Below are 5587 nucleotides of genomic sequence, written 5' to 3'. Positions count from 1 at the left end.
GAGGGCTTAGAGTAAGAGGAGGTATTACAAAGGTGCTAATCACGTAGGTGACTGCTTTACAGACCTTATGCAAAATCTCACGATTGAAACCGAAAGTCTCCATTATTAATAGGCTCAAAAAAAAAAAAAAGTCCCTAGCTTTTAACAAACCGTTTTACTATCCTCTGCCACACTTCTGCCAACGGCTTGTAGGTATTTGTACGTTGAGGCAAACAAGTTCTACCGAGGAGGCAGGCTAGGAAGAGGGACCGCGACAAAGTACACTCCAGACCTAGCGGCGGTTTCCAGAACCACCCTTGAAGCCGGGGAACTCGGCAGGCTTTAGCGCCTAGCACGCGCCTCCGGCGGAGACCGAACCCCCACACTTTGGGATTGAGGTCAGAGACAAGAGTCATCCTAGAAAGTATATAGGAAAAAAAATGACGACGCTTTGCACAGGATCGTTGTAGTTGGAGAGTACGAACACTTCGAGCGCACGCGCGGAGGATGTGGCTTCCGGTTTCCTGTCCCACCCCTTAGCTCTTCCTAGTCATCTGCCTCAACAAGGTGTCCTCCTCCAATACGCCCCGTCCCCAAGGCTCCGCCCCAACCCCCGTTCTATTTAATTGTTGGATTGTCACCTCTGCAATCTCGCTGACTGCCAGCAGGGGGCAGAGTTCGAGATTGCAACTTTTTTCTCCTCCGGCCCAGTCCCCTAGGAGAGGCGATCGGCGTGGGGGAGGGGAGGGTGGGGCTCGAGGCCGCAGTTCCGACCGCTGCTTGCGCGGCTTTCTGTTCGCGTCGGCAGAGGGGCCGCGACAACCGCATCAGAGCTGACGTGAGCGCGACGTGCGGCCGCATCCGCCGGGTTGCCTGGGCGGCGGCCGTCGGGCTCTGCGTCCCCACCTCCTCCCGTCCGTAATCAGTGACGAGGTCCGCTACGTAAACCCTTCGCGGCGGGTAAGTGGCGCGCCTGCCTCGCATCACAGCCCGCGGCGGGCGGCGGCTGCTCGGGACGCGCCTTTCCGCCCGGCCTGCCCTCACCGCCGCCCGCTCGCGGCTCGCCACCGAGAGCTCCCGGGGCACGCAGCGGGCTGCCTGCGCTCGCCCTCTTCCGTGCTTCGTCTTGGTACCGACGAGAAAGCCTACCGTCAGCGAGCCGGGCGGCCGCTCGGGCTTCTCAGTCTGACAGGAAAAGGGCGTCTGTCCTGCTCACCACAGTCCTGGGGCCGCAGTAGCGCTTTCGTCTCAGCGTTGCGTTCGCAGTGTAGATAGAAAATAACGTGCCCCATTTCTTCCAAAAGGGTGGCGCAGGGACTGCCCCATCGAGTCATTTTGTCCCCACACAATATAGAGCTGGAGATGCGGTGGCGAGCGGCCGGGCGAGTCGCAGTTGGGGGTCCGAGGGTCGACTACTGGATTTCCAGACCCGGAGTAGGGGAGACGTGTCCAACACGGTCTTTTGTCGCCTGTTACAGGCGTAACTAACCGCCAGCTTTAGTGGCAGGCGCCTTCGGTCCCAGGACCCTACCGGGAAAGCTGCTGTCTGCTAGTCAGCACCCTAACTGGAGCCCTGGTGCTGGTGTGGCTTGGGGGACTTCTGTGCTTGTTGCTTTTCTGCGCAGTGAAACGGGGGCCGATCGGACCACCTTCATTCAGCATCACATTAGTTAGAGTAATTTATGCTCGTGTTTTCACCCTAGTCTCCCAGTTTGGGATAACAAGCTTTTTTCTCTTCATAAGATACTTATTTAAATCTCGGAACCTTACACTCCTCAAAGGAACTATGTATTTTGGCTAATAAATGTGATTATTTAACTGAAACTTTTTGAGAAAGGCATGTAGTCCTGGTTATGTAATGGCCAGATATGTAAGATATAAATAAACTTTTAAGTGTATAAAAGACATAGGAACTTTTAGTCTTTTTGTTTTTAACTGTGTCCAAAGGTTAATGAAATTTCTCTACTGAAAAAGTTAAATACATTCCAACACTAAAGGGGTTTCCTACAGAAATGAGTAGCTGCATGACTATATACAGTCTTGCCTAGAATTATAGCATGTTATCAAAAAACACATAGGAATTCTGGCCAAATCTTAATGAGAATTTAATTTCTCATGTTATTAAGTAAGTATTGGGTTATAAAATTGAGCTAGGTACTCTACTGGGATGCTTGCAAATGTCCTGTCCCATTTAGATAGACTTTTAAAAATACTTAAAAATATTTAATTTTGAAAGGTGTGTGTGTGTGTGTGTGTGTGTGTGTGTGTGAGAGAGAGAGAGAGAGAGAGAGAGAGAGAGAGAGAGAGAAAATGAATGAATCCTATGATATTTGAAGCTGGCATTACAGTGGCTGTGCGCTGCCTGGTGTTGAGAGCTGGGAACTCAACTCAGGTCCTCTGAAAGAGCAAAAAGTGATCTTAATAGCTGAGCCAGCTCTCCAATTTCATTTAGCTAGACTTTTAAAAAATGAAGCAAAAATTTGAACTCTTGCCATTGAGAGGCTTTTAGAACAGTGTTAGAACATTGATTGATGGGGAAACATCTGAAATATCTGAAAATTTAAACTGATGAATTTCATAAATAAAAGCAGTTTTTTGTTTGTTTTGAGACAGGATCTCATGCTGTGTTCCAGTATATTCTTGAATTTGTGATAATCCTTCCTTAGCCTCCAAATGCTGGAATTATAGTTGTGTGCCAAAATCAACTTATCTAACCTCAATTCTTTGAAAATAGATAAACACATTGGATATTGTTTCAGTATATCAGTGCATACATTTAAGCATAGAGATGTTAGGAAAAAATGTCTCATGTGTAACACAGTGCTCATAAATGAACAGCTTAAGGGGTTACATTAATAATTAACTTTAGTTCAGTGGTGTAACACTGTCTATCATTGGAGAGTCCCTTGGGAGGTTATTACCTGTATCTTAATTCCCTGCCCACAAACAGAAAAGAAATACATGAAGTTTTTAAAATGCATTTTTTACTATGACAACTGTGTAGTAAGTACTGTTTTTGTTTTCTGGTGATGGAAGAGAAGGAAGAAGGAAATCCCAGGGAATGTTAGTGGGCATTTGTTTCTGTTTCTGTTGAGACTGGGTCTCACCATGTAGAGTAAGGCTGGTTTTCAGAACAGAAAATTGTCTATATTACTTCTCTGATAGTGCAGTTTTATTTTATTTTGCTTGGAAATGTCTTACTTTTCTATTGCCATGACAAAACACTATGACCAAGGAGTTTATGTTTTTGTTTGTTTGAGTATATCTGCACATCTATATGTCAGAAAATGGCATCAGCTCCTGCTATATATGTTTGTGAGCCCCAGTGTGGTTGCTGGGAATTGAATTTAGAACCTCTAAAAGAGTAACTAGTGCCCTTAACTATCTTTTCAGCACCGATCAAGGCAGTTTATAAAAGAAAGCATTTAATTGGGCTCATGGCTCCAGAGGGTTAGAGTCCATGACCATCATGGTGAGGAGCACTGTAGCAGGCAGACAGACATGGTGGTAGCTCAGAACCTAGATCTGATCCACAAGCATTACGCAGAGAGACCTAACAGAATGATGTGGGGTTTTGAAACCTCAAAACCTAACTCCAGTGACATACCTGGTTTACAACAAAACCATGCCTCCCAAGCCAAATGTTTCTCAACCTGTGGGTCATAACTCCTTTGGGGGTCAAACAACCCTTTCACAGGGGTTGAATATCAGATATTCTGCATATCAGATATTTAAATTATGATTTATAACAGCAACATTACAGTTATGAAGTAGCAACAAAAATAATTTTCTGGCTGGGGGAATCACCATAACATGAGGCACTGTACTAATGTGTCATAGCATCAGGGTCAAGATCCACTGTCCTTGCCAAATAGTTTAAACCAACTATAGACCAAACATTAAAATATTACAGCTCATGGAAGCCATTTTCATTCAAAACACCAAAAATGTTTTTAGAGAATTATTTTTCTTCAATGAGTAACAAGATCAAACCCTGGGCCTGCATATACTAGGCGAACACTCCACCCCTAAACTATAGTTTCAGAAGCTTAATAGGATAAAAGCCCTCAGCTTTGGAATTAGGACAACTTTATCATATATAAAGACACATGCTACTCCTTGTGGATACTCTGGACACTTTATTTTTATGATTAGTGTGGGTGTATGTATGGTGTTCACATGTCTGTGCTCTATGCGCTTTTGTGTGTCTTCATGCTGAAGCCAGAGCAAGATACTAAGTGCCATCTATTGCTGTGTGCTGAATTGCCTTGAGACAGGATCTCATTGAGCTGGAAGCTACCATTTGAGCCAGACTTAAAAATCTTTGGGTGAATGGCATGCACACTCGTGCCTCACTGTTTAGGTGGGTGCTCAGAATTTGAACTCCAGTCCTTAGGTTTTTATTCTTTTAGAACAAGCATTCTTACCCACTAAGCTATCTTCCTAGCCTACAATGCTTTTATTTATTTGATTGTTTTGAGGCAAGTGTCATATTGCCCAGGTTAGACTTAAACTTCCTGTGTAGCTGAGAGCTGCCTTGAGCTATCAGCCCTGTTTCTACTTCTCAGGTGTTGGGTAGATGCTGTATTATTAAAGTTGCCAAAGGGATTAAATTTGGTTGTATTTCTTCACTTAAGTATTGGTTAAAGAAAAATTAAAAAAAAAATTTATGTGTGTGGGTATTTTGCTTGCAAGTATATCTATGCACCACATGCATGCCTGCTATCATTAGAGGTCAGAAGTAGTAGTTCAGTGTCCTGAAACTAGAGTTACAGATAGTTGTGAGTCACATGTGGGTGTTGTGAATAGAACCTAGGTCTTCTGCAAGACCAACATGTACTTTTAACTACTGAGCCATCTCTCCAGCCCGTTAGGTATTTTGTTCAGATATAAAAGCTAGAACCAAACTAGATAAGTATAATGTTTAAATTCTTCTCTGGGAATACTGGCTAATTCAAGTATCTGTTTCCCTATATTCATGTTTTATATATTTGTATTTTATTATCCATTCATTCATCCATCCATCCATATGTGGTTTTCTAAGACAGGGATTTTCTCTTGTAGCCTTGGCTGTCCTGGACTAATTCAGTAGATCAGGCTGGTCTCAAACTCAGAGAGCCACCTGTTTCTGTCTCCCAAGTGCTAGGATTAAAGGTGTGCTCTACTACTGCCTAGCTTTTATTTTTATAAATTTTATTTTATGTGTATGGGCATTTTACCTACATATGCTTATGCCCTTTGGTGAGTGTGTGTGTGTGTGTGTGTGTGTGTGTGTGTGTGTGTGTAAGTGGTAGAGAGTGATAGCAGATGCCAGGTGTTCTTACCACATTGTACTATATTATATCCATAGTTTTTTTTTTTTGATGTGCTAATTGTAGTTTTTAATTTTTTTTGCTTTCAGTACTTTCTTGCAAAGCATAATCTTAGTGCTTTAGATTCTATTTTTGGTATTTAAAGGGAATAAAGACCTAAAACTTTGACTGTTTTATACATGTTTTATACAGTACTTTTGATTTTTTTTTTTTTTTTTTTTTGGTTTTTCGAGACAGGGTTTCTCTGTATAGCCCTGGCTGTCCTGGAACTCACTTTGTAGACCAGGCTGGCCTCG

General features: G+C 43.4%; 1 protein-coding gene across 8 annotated transcripts in view; it reads left to right on the top strand.

Moving 5' to 3' along the window:
- Window positions 1-734: 734 nt before the first annotated feature.
- Window positions 735-5587, top strand: part of Crem (cAMP responsive element modulator) — a 65523-nt gene continuing 60670 nt past the window's right edge. For 5 of the 8 annotated variants that reach the window (XM_021150195.2, XM_021150187.2, XM_029472196.1 and 2 more), the window contains exon 1: window positions 736-939. The gene's annotated coding sequence lies outside the window, so the exon portion shown is untranslated. Of the gene's footprint in view, window positions 940-5587 lie in introns of all 8 variants that reach the window. The other 3 variants (XM_029472199.1, XM_029472198.1, XM_029472195.1) reach the window with 1 other exon arrangement.

The sequence above is a fragment of the Mus caroli genome, chromosome 18 (assembly GCF_900094665.2).
Source record: "Mus caroli chromosome 18, CAROLI_EIJ_v1.1, whole genome shotgun sequence".
Classification (NCBI taxonomy): domain Eukaryota; kingdom Metazoa; phylum Chordata; class Mammalia; order Rodentia; family Muridae; genus Mus; species Mus caroli.
The sequence above is the reverse complement of the archived record's forward strand: the minus strand, read 5'-3'. Positions and strand labels throughout refer to the sequence as shown.